Source organism: Psammomys obesus, unplaced genomic scaffold, assembly GCF_907164565.1.
Source record: "Psammomys obesus unplaced genomic scaffold, mPsaObe1.curated_primary_1811, whole genome shotgun sequence".
Lineage (NCBI taxonomy): Eukaryota > Metazoa > Chordata > Mammalia > Rodentia > Muridae > Psammomys > Psammomys obesus.
Window position 1 is genome coordinate 34,219,923 of NW_026587216.1, and position 15,731 is coordinate 34,235,653.

Here is a 15,731-nt window from a genome sequence, read left to right on the forward strand (position 1 = left end):
AGAAATAAAATGGGAAAACATAACTAAATAATAATTCTACTACACAAAATATTATCATTCATTTACATCTAAAGAGTCCAAAATTGTTCCCTAAACTCTCCTTCTGTTTTGCAGTGAGCATCAAACTGAAATCTCCCCAATGACCAGTTAGTTCTAAGTTAGTCTCAGAAGATTTTATTCTGGGTTTGAACTAAAATTTTTGTCAAAGTTTTTATTCAAAGGGTGTCTTGTTCTCCCAACTTCTAATTTGTTTCTGGAAGAAAACATGGATTTTTCATGGGTGTCCATGTTTCAAATGACAGTAGGTAACAGTGAAAAATGAAACCCTGATTTGCCTCTTATTAAAAAAAAAATGGAGAATTTCTTTTGGTTTTACTTTTACCTCCTCTTAATATCTGTTGTATTTCCTAAGAATGTTTAAAAATTCACTAATTGTAAATTTGTAAAAATCAGTTATCGGGTTTATGGATTTGCCATAAGTAATGATCTAAAGATTTCACGACTGAGTTCTGATGACAATTTAAGTTTTTCCTTAAATAGGCACTCATGTCCATTCAAAGAAGTTAATTCTTTTACTCAGTAATGTGATTGGTGCCTCAGCAGCACTCATGCATGCATGTCACCCATCTATAGGAATATGGATGCCCAGGAAAGGGAACTGGAGGTCCAAAATGGGAAGTGGGACACTCCTGAAGTGAAAACTTAGAGGGCAAAAATGCTTACTTCCTGTAGGAACTTGAGAAACACTGCCCATCGTGAACTGTAAATATGGCAGTCGATGTGTGTGGAAAGAGGAGAGGAATGCTGACTTGCTAGGACTCATTCCTGACTTGAGGGGAGCAGGGAATGTTTAGCTATGAGATGGGCTAAGTCTCTTCTCTTGCTCTATGCTATGGAATATTGGCTTGCTCTGTCAAAAACTTGCCTCAAGTTTATATCCTTAGCTAAGAAGTCTGAATGGACAAGTGATTCTGTCCAAAATTTTGGGGATAATACTGCATATTCCCACATCAATCTGGCAAAGTAACTGTGAGGCTCCTTTTGCCTCTTCCCTGACTAAATGATTCTTCACAGGAGGAGGGCTGAGGGACCTACATTCTGACATCAGCTCTGTGAAGCAGTTGGCTCCGTTCTAGTGGAAGAATCTTGGGTTGCAGCACCACTTGGTTCCTTTAATGCTCATGATAATGACTTATGTTATTGTTATGTGCTCAGTGTCGGGCTGAGACTTTTACCTTTCATGGCAGTTGGGAGACTTAGTGAAGGCCTCACAGTACATAGAGTTAAAGGCCCTCTTAGGAGTGTCAGCTGTGTCACCCATGATGATGAGTCAAAAGCTGCTCTGGCTCTCGGAATTCCGCCTGTGAACTTTACAAGTCAACATTTCCTGATAAGTCTATGATGCAGATGACAAATCCCCTAGTGTATGTGAAGGTGCTTTACAAGCTGTAAAGTGCTATACATGTGTTAGCTCTAACTCTGATCAAAATCATCTAGTAAAGGAGCACTGGGATTAAAACTACCGTCCCTACAGTCAAGGAAATGTTTTTGGAGCAGATATATCAGTGATATTTCCCTCTAGCTAAAAGGCATTGCAGTCCTTTCTTTTTCATGCTTGAGTTCTAGTAAACTTATAATTAGCGAGGCACATTTTTGCTCTTGAAATATACATATGTATGCATATTTATGTATTTGTAGGTGTTGTGCTGTTGGCCTTGGTTCAGTAGGGAGGCCAGCCTACCTCACAGCTGGTATTGAGTATGATATTGAGGCATTACTGAGAAAGAGAAAAGGGACAAAGCCAGGCATTGTGTCTGTCACCTTTTAAGGGAGAAATCCAAGTGGTACTTTTTAGGGGCTGAACTTCCTGCCTGTCAATCCGACTGTGATTCCTTAGTGAAGACTGGCTTGTGATAGGAGTTGAAGACAAGTAACTCACAGCTGCAGAAGTTCACTCCTTCTCTTCTGTCTCATACTGATGACTGGAGAATCATCTGTCTCCTACTCCTCTCGTAAGAGGGATAGAATCTTTAGTCATGAGAAGATGAGGAAGAAAGCACAGGAATCATGCCTATAAATATGGCTAACTTGTATAGTGTGACACCTTACTAACATTTGTAAATATTATCTTAAATTTGGATGATTGGTTAGTATGTTTTTTTAAAACTGAATATCTATTTTCTCCTAATTTCCATGGATCGGAAATTCAGAATTAGCATAGCAGAGTGGTTTCTGGGCTCAGAGAGCCAAGAGATTGCTGAGAAAAATCATCTAGGGATGTAACACAGAAAAGCTTGACTGGGTTGCAGAATCCATTTCTTTTTTAATTAATTTATTTTTTATTGATTACAGTTTATTCACTTTGTATCCCAGCTATAGCTCCCTTCCTCATTCCCTCCCAATCCCACTCTCAGTCTCTTACCTCCTCCTATGCCCCTCCCCAAATCCACTGGTAAGGAGGTCCTCCTCCCCTTCCCTCTGACCCTAGCATATCAGATCTCATCAGGACTGGCTGCATCGTCTTCCTCTGTGGCCTGGTAAGGCTGCTCTCCCCTCAAGGGGAAGTGATCAAAGAGCCAGCCACTGAGTTCATGTCAGAGACAGTCCCTCTTCCCATTACTAGGGCTCCCACTTAGAGACTGAGCTGCCATGGGCTGCAAAATAAAGAATGTATTTCTAACATGGCTTCACTTATAAGGCTAGTGGCACAGCGCATCTTCCTGACGCTGGTGGTAGCTGGTCTTGGCCTCATTGCTATGCGGCAGCTTGAGTATCTTCAGAGCATGCCAGCTGGCTTTCTCCAAAGCATGAGGCTGTGGGATTAGCACCAATTTTGTGGCCTGGTCAGGTGGTATAATGGTGTCAGATGAAGCACACAGCATCACTCATACCTCATTCCATCCTTAGGGCCAAGTCACCACATAAAGTCAATATCAATAGGTCATAGTCCTCACTGCCTTTAGCAGTATGAAGGTTTGAACTCAGCACCTCACTCATGCAAGGCAAGCACCTCTGCCCTTCAATAATGACTTAAGTCTGAATACTAAGAAACAGCTCTGTGCTTATCTTCTAGCAGAAATGAAGAGAGGCCCCCAGGAATTCCTGACACATTGCTGACTTGTACCTCCTAAGAGTGCTACAGAGAGCCCTGCTTATCTAGGTGTTTGTTTCCATGAGAACAAATTTCCGTAGATATTGTCAGATTATCCTCAGGCCTTAGGGCAGGAACTCTGAAATGAATGACCCTGATAGGAGAGATTACAGATAAGGAACCAGTAGTTATGCTCACAAGGAATGTCTGTGAAGACCTGAAGATGGAGACAGTAGAATTAGCTTATAAAGGGAAACATGGAGTCCATTAAAATTGGAAGTGAATTGGGTGCCCTGGAAAACATGTCTACCCTGGAAAACATGTCTAGTTGGTGTTCCTGTGATAGAATGCCATAACCCAGGAATATTTTTTTATTACATAAAGGGTTAATTTCAGCTTGTAATTTAAGAGAAGTCATGGTAGCATAAACTTGAAGCAGTTCATCATGTCATGGCCGCAGTTAAGAACAGAGAACAATGAATACCTGCTGCTGCTGAACTCAAGAGCCCCTGCTCAGGAAATAGCCCTACCCAAAACTAAGGGTCTTCCTCCATCAGCTAGCCTAATCAAGATAAGCCCACCTTCCCTTCTGAGGGCTCATTCTCCCCCCCGCCCATTACTCCGATTTAGCTGAGTGGACAGTTCACACTCCTTAGCACTGTCTTCTTCATCTCCAGGACCGCTGCCTGACATCAGAACATCAGAACATATCTGTTCTCTCATTTCTCTCTACGGTGAGTGGCAAAAGCAGGAGTCCACCAAAGGCTTTGTTCCAAGGGGTAACCTAACCTTGACAGGAAATGGAAGAATGTGCCTGGCAGAGAGAGCCTACAGTGAGGTAGGACTGGCTTTGGGGCGAGCAGACTAGAAAGCCTGGTAAAGATACCTTTGTCCAGGAGAAGCAGAGATGGGCCTTTCTGATGACACAGGAAGATTTAAAAAAAAAAAAAAAAAACTAAATATACAAGAAAAAAAGATCACTACTTTTAACAACAAATAAATTGAAATACAGAGAAGGAGATTAGAAATTCAGATGTGGGAGCCAGTCTGTATGTTCAGGTGCTGGTGAGGGGTGAATTTCTTTTTTTAATTTTTTACAATTTCTTCACTTTGTATCCCAGCTGTAGTCCCCCCCCCCTCATGCCCTCCAATTCCACCCTCCCTCCCTCCCTCATCTCCTCCCATGCCCCTCCCACAGTTCACTGATAGGGGAGGTCCTCCTCCCCTTCCATCTGACCCTAGCATATCAGGTCTCATCAGGACTGTCTGCATTGTCTTCTCTGTGGCCTGGTAAGGCTGTCCCCACCTTAGGGGTCAGTGATCAGAGAACCATCCACTGAGTTCATCTCAGAGACAGCCTCTGTTCCCATTACCAGAGAACCCACTTGGAGTTTGAGGGCTGAATTTCAAAGAGGCCATTTGTATGGCTTTGATAAATTCGAGGCCTCACTTGGGAAATGCATTTATATCTGGGCATTCCAAAGAGCTAGGGACTGCAAATCTGTGTGCTAATTTTGTAATGTAGGCAGGCATCAGCCACCTCAACACAGAAGATGCCACTACTTCTCCAGAGAAGCCCTGGGATTCCAGCCAACAAACAAAAGAAAACTGTGGACATCCAGCTGTGCTCTACACTCACCAGAGACCTCCTGCTGGCAGGCAGTGGAGTCCCTTGGTAGTGGCCACTGCTGGTGAGGACTCACTGGTAGCCAGCTATTTGTAGGAGGACAGTAACCTGCTGAGCCTTCCTCCCTCTCGCATCTCTGCTCTCCCCGAAGGCTTTCCACCTCCAAACCAAGTTAGAAAAATGAGAAAGCACTCTGCCTTACTGCTAGAATGTAACAGATCTCACTGTACAAAGCATATCCCCACCTCTTCGCTTTCCTCCTGTATATCCAAGAGGATTAAGGGGACTTGCTATCCATTTTTAGGGCACTGTGTTCTCTCCAAGGGAATGCTCAGCATTCAGTCACACACAAAGGCTACAATTCAGCTTTCAAGGGCTGAGGGAAAGAGCTCTGTTGTATGTGAAGAATACAATGCCTGGTGACTTAATTTTAGGCTTTGCTGTTTTGCAGCTGATTAAACAATAATAGCCAAATGTGTTGCCAAGAAAAGTAAGGGATGTAAAATTCATTTAATTCACTTAAGAACTTTATGTTCGATTTTTCCAAAATAGTGCTTCTACAATGGACCCTGAAGATGTTTTTTGGAATGAGACCAGATATTTTAATTCACTTGTAAAAGTAATTTGAGCCTCATCTTCATTCTGTGCCAAATAATAATGAATTTTATAGTTGGAGAATATATAAGCTGAGTATAGAGCAAAATGTCTTAAAGTAGGCATCCATTGGTTCTTCCAACTGTCATTTTCTCTATTGTATTTTTAATTCCATGTTTTATTTGAAAAAAATGCAAATTGACATACATCTGTAAGAAGTAATAGAGAGAAATTCTTATTCCTTTTACTCAGTTGGCCCCAAAGACAAATCCTGAAAAGGCTGCACAGGACATCCCAGCAGAAAACTTCCTCAGGAGGCCCTTCCCATTTTTCACCCACAGTTTGAATAGTTCTGTTCTCCATCATAAAAGGGCTGGAGAGATACCTCAGTCTGTAAAGCGCCTGCTGCCCAAGCATGAAGAGCTGAGTTTGGACCCCCAGCAGCCTTACAGGGAACTGCATACTTGCCACATGCCTGTAATCCCAATTTTGGGGAGGCTGATACAGGAAGATCCCTGAAGCACACTGGTCAGCCAGCCAAGCAGAACTGGTGAGCTCCAGCTTCAATGAGATACCCTCATCCCCCAAATAATGGGGACGGCCATTGAGGAAGATATCCCATAAAAGTCTTTGGCAGCCTCAGGCAGTGTGTACACATTTCCTCATATCTACATGCTCTTGTCCATCAGGTGAGCGTGCAGACATGGACGTACCGCATGCACAATGCACACAGTTGCACAGGGGCTTGATTTATCTTTTTCCACCTTTGTCTGGAGATTCAACCAAGTTGTTTCCCTATGTGAACAGTCTGATCTTTCTCTCTTTTTTTTTTTTTTTTTTAAGATTTATTTATTGTTTATACAGCATTTTACTTACATGTGTGCCTGCACGCCAGAAGAGGGCACCAGATCTCACTATTGATGGTTATGAGCCACCATGTGGTTGCTGGGAATTGAACTCAGGACCTTTGGAAGAACAGACAGTGCTCTTAACCTCTGAGCCATCTCTCCAGCCCCCTGATCTTTCTATTACCAAGTGGTTTTGTTTTTTTTGCTTCTCTAACAGGTTACGGTGATGAACATCTTTATACATATTTACTTGGCATTTTTATAATGCATATGTAAGGACATCTCTTTCATTTTTGCTAATTCTAGCTACACCATTTTTCTTATTTTTATTAATATATAGCCTAGACTTTTAAATTTGTAAATACTTTATTTTAAAATATTTGTTTACATTTAGTGATTGATTTGACCCGCCCACAGCAGGCAGGTGAAGGTCAGAGAACCACTTGATGAAAATCAGCTCGCTCTATCCTGTGGACCACAGGAATAGAACTCAGATCTTTAGACTTGGCTTCATACATCTTTAATCACTGAAACATCTCACTGGCCCACTGGAAATATTTTCTCCTGCACTATGGGTCCCTTGAAGAATAAAATCTGTAAATTTTGATACAAATTCCTTCATTAATCTTCCTTTGTGGCTCACATCTTTGGTGTCAAATTTAAGAACCATTTGCCTAATTCTAAATTCAAACGGAAGTTTTCTCCTTTGTTCAGTATATATTTGAGAATTCATGTTCTACATCCAAGATGCGTTTCAAATTGTTTTATTTGTACATTGTGAAATGTGATATATAGGTGGAAGGGGATTTTCTTACTTTATTGAATTTCTTTTGAGTCTTTTCTCAACATGCACTGGGTGTAATTGTGTGGTTCTGTGTGCTCTGCCATGAGTGGCTCTTTCTAGTGATACCGACTGATTACTTGAACTAAGCCTTAAAATTGAGCCAGTTGATTCCACTAGCTATGTTTTCTGTTAGTATAGGGTCCAGCTATTCTGAATACGTTGCCTATCAATCTAAATGTTAGGGTGATCCTGTCTTAGCCACAAACAATTTTTTTTTTGGACATTTAAAGAAAATTTAAAACTATATATCATTTGGGGGGAAAATTGACATCTTCATTGTGCCTTGTATTCTAATGCAATGACACAGTATTTGCCTTTCTTAGGATGCTGTTCTTACTAATATCATGAAGATCTAAAAACATTCAAGTACACACCAAGGTGCTTTGTCTATGTGAATGGTTGTAAGAGGTAATAATGCTAGCTTCAGGCTCCATCATTTACTGATGCCAAGTGGGATCACTATTGCATGTGGCTGGGTGCCTTGCAAAGAGATGAACTGACTCCATAGCTCGGGAAAGATTGCGCTGTAGTATTCACTTTATATTCAACGAGATTTTCACTTAGAAAATCATGTCCTCTACAAACAGGGACCAAATAGATATTTTTGTAGATGTTCATATCAAGTTACAAAAGTATCTTTTATTGTGATTTTTACTGTTTTTTTTTCATATTATGGATGAATGTTGCCTTTACAGACTGTTTTTGTGTATCACTTGATATGATTTTATGTTTTTCTATCCTTAGACTTTTAAACTGATTGTGTTAATATTTAAATATAGAATAATCTTACATCTCTAGAATAGACTCTACTGATTATAATGTGCTACTTGATTCTACATGCCAAAAGTGACCCCCTTTCCTCCCAATGCCAATATCTCTTTATTGAGGGGTGGAACTTCATGAGCCCTTCCTTCATTCAATTTGGGATTTTGGTTGGCTTGATTCTACATAAATCTTGTGCATGTAGTCACAGATTCTGTGAGTTCATATGTGCAACAGCTCTGTCATGTCCAGGAAATATTTTTTTTTCTGCAGATGTCCACTCACTTTGGCTCTGACAAACATTTTTGCCTTCTTTTCCATGATGATCCTTGAGCTCTGAGAATGTGGTGTGACACAGATGTCCCATTCAGAGCTGAGCACTAGTTAGTCTCTTATTCTCTGCACATTAACCACTCTGTGGTCTCTATGTTAATCACCATCTACTGGGGTATAATCTGTGGGTATAATGATAAGAACTTAGGGGCCAGTTACTGTTTCTTCTCTTTTCTTCTTTAGTCTTGACAAAGGTTTGTTGGTTTTACCAATCTCTCTAAAAAACAAACAAACAAACAAAAAAAAAACTGTCTTATTGGTTTTCTCTAATTTTCAATTTTTGTTTTCTTTCACTGACTTTGGTTCTAATCTTTAGTATTCCTGCTTCTTGCTTCTTGAGTTCTTTTCCCCCCCTTTCATATAGTCTTTAGGTAGGTATGCAAAACACTGATCAGAGACTTTTCTTTGCCAACATGAGCCTTTTATTGTTTTAATTGTGTGCTGGAAATTTGAAACTTATTTCACTGTCATAATCATCCTCATTTAACTCAAGGTCACTTGGGCACTAGGAACTGAATTTCAGTTCTTTGGAAGAGCAACAAATGTGCTTATCCACTGAGCCATCTCTTCAGCCCTTTATTTTCTTTCTTTATTGGTTTCTCCCCATGCCTACTAAGAGAATTTCTTTAAAATGTGCATGACATATGAGTCTAGCACGTTTGTACGTGTTTCATTGGGTGTATTAAGATATCTGAAAATACTAAGAAACATTCATGCCAGGGAAAAATCAAGAGACAGTTATAATCTAGATCTGCCCCCCCACCCCAATTCACTGCCTTTATTGCTCTCAAGCTCCATAAGAGAGAGAAGAGGAGATAATGTGAGTTTCTTTAGCAGGAGTAGTGATGGGTGGCATGAGAGGAGGAGTCACAAAGCAAAATCTTTCGCAGTGAAGGCAACAAGAATGTTTGTTGGCAGGCATAGCTTTTGAGGCTTGTATCAAGATCACTAAGACTTGAGACACTTGGAAGCAGGAAACAAATATTCTTCCCATACACACGGATGGAAAACCTACTATATGCTAATAGCAGAAACGAAGAGAAAGCCAAAATACATTAAATTATTATTCCCTTGAGCTTTCGATAACCCGGTTTAGCTAGAGATACAGGTTGAGGCAAGGAAAGTTGTGATAGGAGGACAAAGCTGTAAATGACTTAATGGATCTCTGAGTTAAGATTTGTATGCTAATGGGACCCACAACAAGGGACATTTTCTTGACCCTGGATCCAAACTTTATTTATTTATTTTTAATTAAAAAAAATTTAGCGAGGACTTTGTCTTCCAAATATACTTCCAAAAACAAATGATAAGAAAACTGCTGAAAGGAGTATAAGCATTAATTATCTGTCTACTTGAAACTAGCTTACAAATGGTATAGATTTATTCATTCGCATATGTTCATTCCAGTGAATGATATATTCCATATTGTTATTTTATACAGATCTATTAAGAATTTGGTTAAGTAACAGTAAGTAAAAATTACAACTCCTAAACTATCAGTTTGCTTGCTGTAATAGAAAAATTCAAAGTAATGATTGCATGAATAAAAGTATTTCTTCTTTATGTAGAAGCTGGGATTACTCGTCCAGAGCTGATAGGGAGTGGACCCATTAACAGCAACCCAGTGCCCATATATCATATTGTCCAAAGTTCTTACCACTCATCTGCCATCTCTTGTTGAAGGTAAATACTCTAGCAGCAGATGAGGATTTCAGCTGGCATGAAGGAAAAAACAAAGATGAGAAAGTATTCATCCTTTTAAGGATGTTATTGCACGTTTGATTGATTTGGTTCTTTAGAAGCTGTTCATACAAGCGCATAGCTGCTGCAGCTAGAGAGAATGCAGAAGGTTCTTTCAACATCTAGAGCAGCTAAACTGTGTCATTTCATTACTATCAGAAACATATAGATAAGATATTGGGCAGGAAGTAACATTTTGGTCATAATTACTTATTAAGAATGTAAACAACTCATTTCAGTGATAAAAGGCTTTATAGCTTTTCCAATCCATGGATTTTATTTTCCTTGTGCAGGAAACAAATGCAGATGAAACATGGAAGCCCACTGCTAGAATCCGGGTTCTTTGAAAATGTAGAATAACAATAAATATTACTTCAGTAAAACTACCAAACTCTATTTCTTGATAAGGTAAGAAGTACAAATTATGCCCGCAAATAGAAAGAAATTTGCTAATACTGCATAGTATCAGAGGAGACCCCAATTTTAGGGAAGAAAGCTGAAATACAGTCAACAGTTATCACAGTCAGTATAGCTTTTGCTTTGGATCCAATACTTCTTTATAGAGACTGGCGGGGGATACTTAAGGAAGAACACAGCTTGCCTTGGAGAGATGGCTAGAGGTTAAGATCACATACTGTTCCTTCAGAGGACCTGAGTTAGGTACCCTGAGCACATGTCAGGTGACTCATGATTTCCCTTACCTCCAGCTCTAAAGGAATCTGACAGTTCTGGACTCAATGGACACCTGCATCTCATGTGTGTGCACAATTAAAAATTAAAATTAAAGATTAAGAGAAAGAAGACAGTTACTCATACAGGAATGAAAATGTATAGCACTTAAGAATTAGGCGTTCTTCCTTCTTAGAGAACCCAGAATTTCAGTCTTATGACCCTGAGCAAGTCTTCATCAGTTTCTTCATTTGTAAGGTAAGGGAAAAAAAATACCCTTGAAACATCTTTGGTGTTGAAGGACATTACAGATCGGTGCTTCAAGGATTTCTTGGTGTCTTGGATTGGGGTTTGGGATTGCCACACACTTGTGACAGGACTACTACAATATTCTAATCAAGGCAATAAGGGAAAGAGGCACTGGGTGCTGGGAAACATACCTAGATGGAACTATGAATTCACAGTAAAAACATCAGATCTAATGAGTGCACTATATAGGATTACAATTTTACTAATGAAGACAAGTCCAATATTACACTGACAATTGTAATCAATTTACAGGAAGAATAAAGTGTTCGCTTCAGGCAAGATGGATTACCGCAATGCTATAGCAACATAATCTATTTGTTAACATCAGCATGCACCTAATACACAATAGTGGTTGGAACAGGAGAACTCTTGCCCTCAAAGACCCTATGACAATACACTGTTGCCATAGAGAATTCTGCATGTAGGATTTTGAGGTTTAGCATAAAGCATTATGTAACACAATCATGAAGTAAAAAATCCTGTCCTTATAGGGAAAAGACCAGGTTTGCCGTTTTACTGGAAAACTGATGAAAATAAGGAGAAGAGAATTGTCATAATTTTACAAACTAAAAAAAATTGTAGATAGTTCTTTCTCTTAAAAAAAATGCAAAGTCAGCCTCCTTAGATATATGGATAATCAAGTAATCCAAGACATTTCTCAAGAGGGCTTTATATGTATGATTTTTGTTCACCAGAAATCTCCAGCCAGAGCTCTGAGGAGAATGAATGTGTACGCTTTCTTTTCTTTATATTCACATTTACAGCACAATTTTATGGCTTTTGTCAAGAAACTTTTTTGAAACTAAATACATTTTAATAAAATACAAAATAACTTTTCAGAAAACAGAAATATTTGATACTTTCCCACACATTAGAATTTGCTTTGTCCTTAGAACACGATTTGATACACGGAAGTGTATATCCATGGTTCATTCTCATGTTCACTGCACTGGTACTTCAGTGAGGGGGGAGGCAGAGCATTGATGGAGAAAAAAGACACCCAAAATCCATATCTAATATAGAGAGTCATCTGGAAATCGAGCATTTCCTAAGTCTAGCTTGTGCCTTATTCACAATTGTTCCTTATCTTTTGTGGATGGTACCAGGGATGGAAACTTGGGCAGCTGAACAAAGGGCTGAGGCCCACCTTCTGCCCACCATAACGTTTCTTTCCAGGGTACTGACATAGTGCATTATCCAGAAACTTTTAAAATAAAATATTTATACTATAAGAATTCAATAGAACCTTTTATTTTAGCTCTTACATGCCAAAAATAATGTTAAGAACATGATCCCTCACCAACATTCTAAAGCTGGAATCAAAGTGTCCTAAGAACTCCTGTTTTAATTTCTGTAAAATAATTTCAAACTCATAGAAAAATCACCAGAGTATATGTATCTCCTATGCTTTTTTCCCCCAAATACAACAAAATTAGCAAATTACTCTGGTTATTACTCTTTTTCTCGCTCTATCATTCTTATTCCTGATCACAGAGTCTCTCTTAAATTTATGTATACACACACACACACACACACACACACACACACATATATATATATATATATATATACATATGTATATATGTGTATTAACATGGTATAAACATATTTAGCATCATACAACTATATATGTGCACATAATAATTCATGTGCATAAACTGTTCTTCAATTGCTCAAATATTACAGCATCTTCTCTTGCTTAGAATGGTTTCCAGTATATACCCATTTACTGCATTTAGTCCTCAAATTTCTTTAATCTAGAATAGGTTTATTTCTGTGTCTCTCGGTGCATTTTGGAAAGCACCAGACAGTAATTTTACAGAATGAGTCTCAAAACAGATTTGTCTGACTCTGCTAATTTTAATAAGTAGGTGCTAATAAGTGCCCACTGGGAAAAAATAGAGGATAAAGATATTCCTGGCAGCAGGAACAGCATAAGACAAAAAAAGAAAAATAGCCTTGTCACAAATGAGAAGATGATGGAGGCTGCATATGCCCTGATTATCATTTTCAGAGTAAAGGGTAAAGAGAGGTACAAGCCTGGAGACCAGAGACCCTCCAGAATCCAAAGTCATTAGAATTTGAACTTGATCCTGAAAGAGGTGCAGATCATTAAGGAATGTCAGTTAAGAATATAGCAGTTTTTGTTTTTGAAAAATAAATGTCTTAAAAATAGCTCAGTGCCTAGAAATGAGTGAGAGCACAGCAAAAGATAGAGAAATACACATAAACTAAATGTGGACTGAACTGTAATGAGTTGGAATGGATAGATGAAATGTACTCGGAGAATATTAGAAAAACTGAACAATGAATAGAGATGGTGATACCCCAGTGTTCAAAAGGTCATAGTCACAATCCACCAAGGCTGGGAACACAGAGGAAGTGGAAGAGGCTGGAAACTGTTTTGGACATTGTATCTGCTAATTTCTGTTGCTGTGAAAAATAAAACACTATAACAACAATAAAATAAAAAAAACTTATAGATTAAAGTATTTTAGGTTTATAGATTTAAGTATTTTAGGTTAAGGTTCTTGAAGGGTAAGCATCTATCATGGAAGGCAAACATGACAGCAGGGGGAAGCCAAAAGATTACATCTCAGCTGAGCATTCAATGAGCAGAAAGAACAAACTAGAAGTGGGGTGAGCTCATAAATTCCCAAAACCCACCTTAGTGACAGACTTCCTACAATGAAGGTCCACATCGTAAAGTCTTATACCCTCTCCAATCAGTGCCACCCTCTGGGGTCTAAATGTACAAATAATGAGCTTCTAGGAGGACATTTCCTATTCAAACCACAGCAGACATGTCTTTAAAGTATATGCAGGGAACATCAGGGTGCCTTAGGTGAGAGATTTGGACCAGAGGGACAGATTTACTCATCTTGAACTCACAGTGACTGGAAAACTGATCTGGAGGGGTTGCTTTGGGAGAGGAGCAACTTCCTGGAGAAGAGAACTAAAGGAGACTGGGAGACCAGCAGAACTGTCTAGTAGTTTTGATGGCTCCCCAAATTTGAAGAACCACAGGTTTGTGGCCACTATCAGTTGATCTGGTGGCTTTTCAAATGGCACATTACAGCTTTGTAAGTAAGAGAAGAACAAGACAGATCAATTGCTTCGGACTGGAGGTCAGCCAGGTGAGTGACAGAGCTCAACAAAGGAACATTCAAACTTAAATGATGAGTAGCAGACTCTAGCATAGGAGGGAGAGGAGACAGTGCTGAAAAATGAATACTGAGAAGCTATCACAGGTCAAATTAAAGTAGCAGGGGCTGTGTTTGAGTAAAAATGAGGGTATTATTATAGAAGATATGAGCCAGAGAATGGGGTGTATGCAGCACCCAAACGTCTTGAGTAGACTTTTCTGACTGACAGATAGTTTTAGGATAGCTAGCAAAAGTGCAGTGACATAAATCTCAAGATTAAATAAATCAAGTAGAGCCATGGTTTAAATGTTTGTCTCCTCCGAAATTAATGTTAAAATTTGATCCTGTCTGGAATGGTGTCGAGAGGAGGTAGAATCCGTGGAAGAGTGAGGTGTGGTTCTACCTTCACTAAGATGCTCATATGGAAGTAAGCAGTTGTAAAGTAGAGCCAATCCTTGGGTTTCGTCTATTCTTTATAAATTGCTCAGTCCCGGATATCCTTGATATAGCCATATCAAACAAATTAAAGCAATGGTGATGAAAATGTTTGTCGAGTAAAGGGTTTTCGAATGGAAAGGGATATTTGTGAACAAGTAACCAAAGAGTTCAGTGTACCATTGAAAGGAGATGTGGTAGAGTGACATTTGATCATAGCAATGTGTGGATGTTTCTGAAAAGAGGGGAGATATCCTAGTCTGTCTTCCATTGGGCACTACCAACTTTGGGAATGAGATGTTTTCTCCTTAGAACCTGCAAGACAAAAGTCAAGGCAGGTTAGTGACCTCCCTCCCAACAAGGACGATGTCTCCCATACTTCACTCGGGAGCTTCCAGGTGAATAAAACCTCCTGAAGATCAATGGTGGTGTAGCAACAGAAAATAAACATAAGAAAGGAATGATACCATGAGCTTAAGATCAAACTTTAAAAATAAGTGTGATGAGATAAGGTCTAAAATACTGCCTCTCACCTCATCAATGCTTTATTAAGAGATAGAAGGAGTGCGCTTATAATGTCAGAGATAATAAAAATGAGATTATTAAATACTTAAATAATTGCATTTTTGTAAAGCTAGGGAGTAAGTTCAGAAAAAGTAACAAGTGAAGAGGCAGCCAAACTCCCAGCTAATAAAAGTAGGCAGCCACGGGGAAGGTCTAGACCCAGATGCTGACCTATAGATTTCAAATTTTAATTTTAATTAATCGTAAAATTTCACTCCCACAGTGCCATATTTTGAATTTGTAAGTGGCTATAGAGAGCCTGGCCTCCATATTGGGTAGGACAGACTCAAGGCATTTCACTCATGAATGAATGTTGAACAGTGCTGCTCCAGACTAAAGACCCTAAACTGGGCAGGATAGGACCTGATGCTCTAGAATGAGCCTTTCATTGTTCTAGAGAATCTGAAGATGGTAGAGAAACTCAGAGCAGCTTCAGGAAGAATTTCTCATCTTTTCCCAATTAGCCTGAAAGGTCTATGCCTCATCACAACAACGTGGTCGCTAATGGTCTGCATGTATTATGTATTCCCATAAAACTTTATCTCCAGTGACATCATAGCCATTTTAGCTCATAAAAATGCACTCTATATCATATACCACAAATTTAGCTAATAGTGAATCTTTCAGAGAATATGTCCGTCACTAAGCAATGCACAGGTATATGATTTTTGACTGAAAATGCTAATTAACTTTGTGCTTGGTGTATGTCATTTAGTACCTCCAATTTCTAGACCTTACCCATATTGGATGAAATACCTCACAAAGATCA

General features: G+C 39.1%; 1 protein-coding gene across 1 annotated transcript in view; it reads left to right on the forward strand.

The window, feature by feature from the left end:
• The window catches only part of Xkr4 (XK related 4), a gene marked incomplete in the record, with an annotated part of 379,561 nt that overhangs the window by 179,978 nt on the left and 183,852 nt on the right, over nt 1–15,731 (forward strand).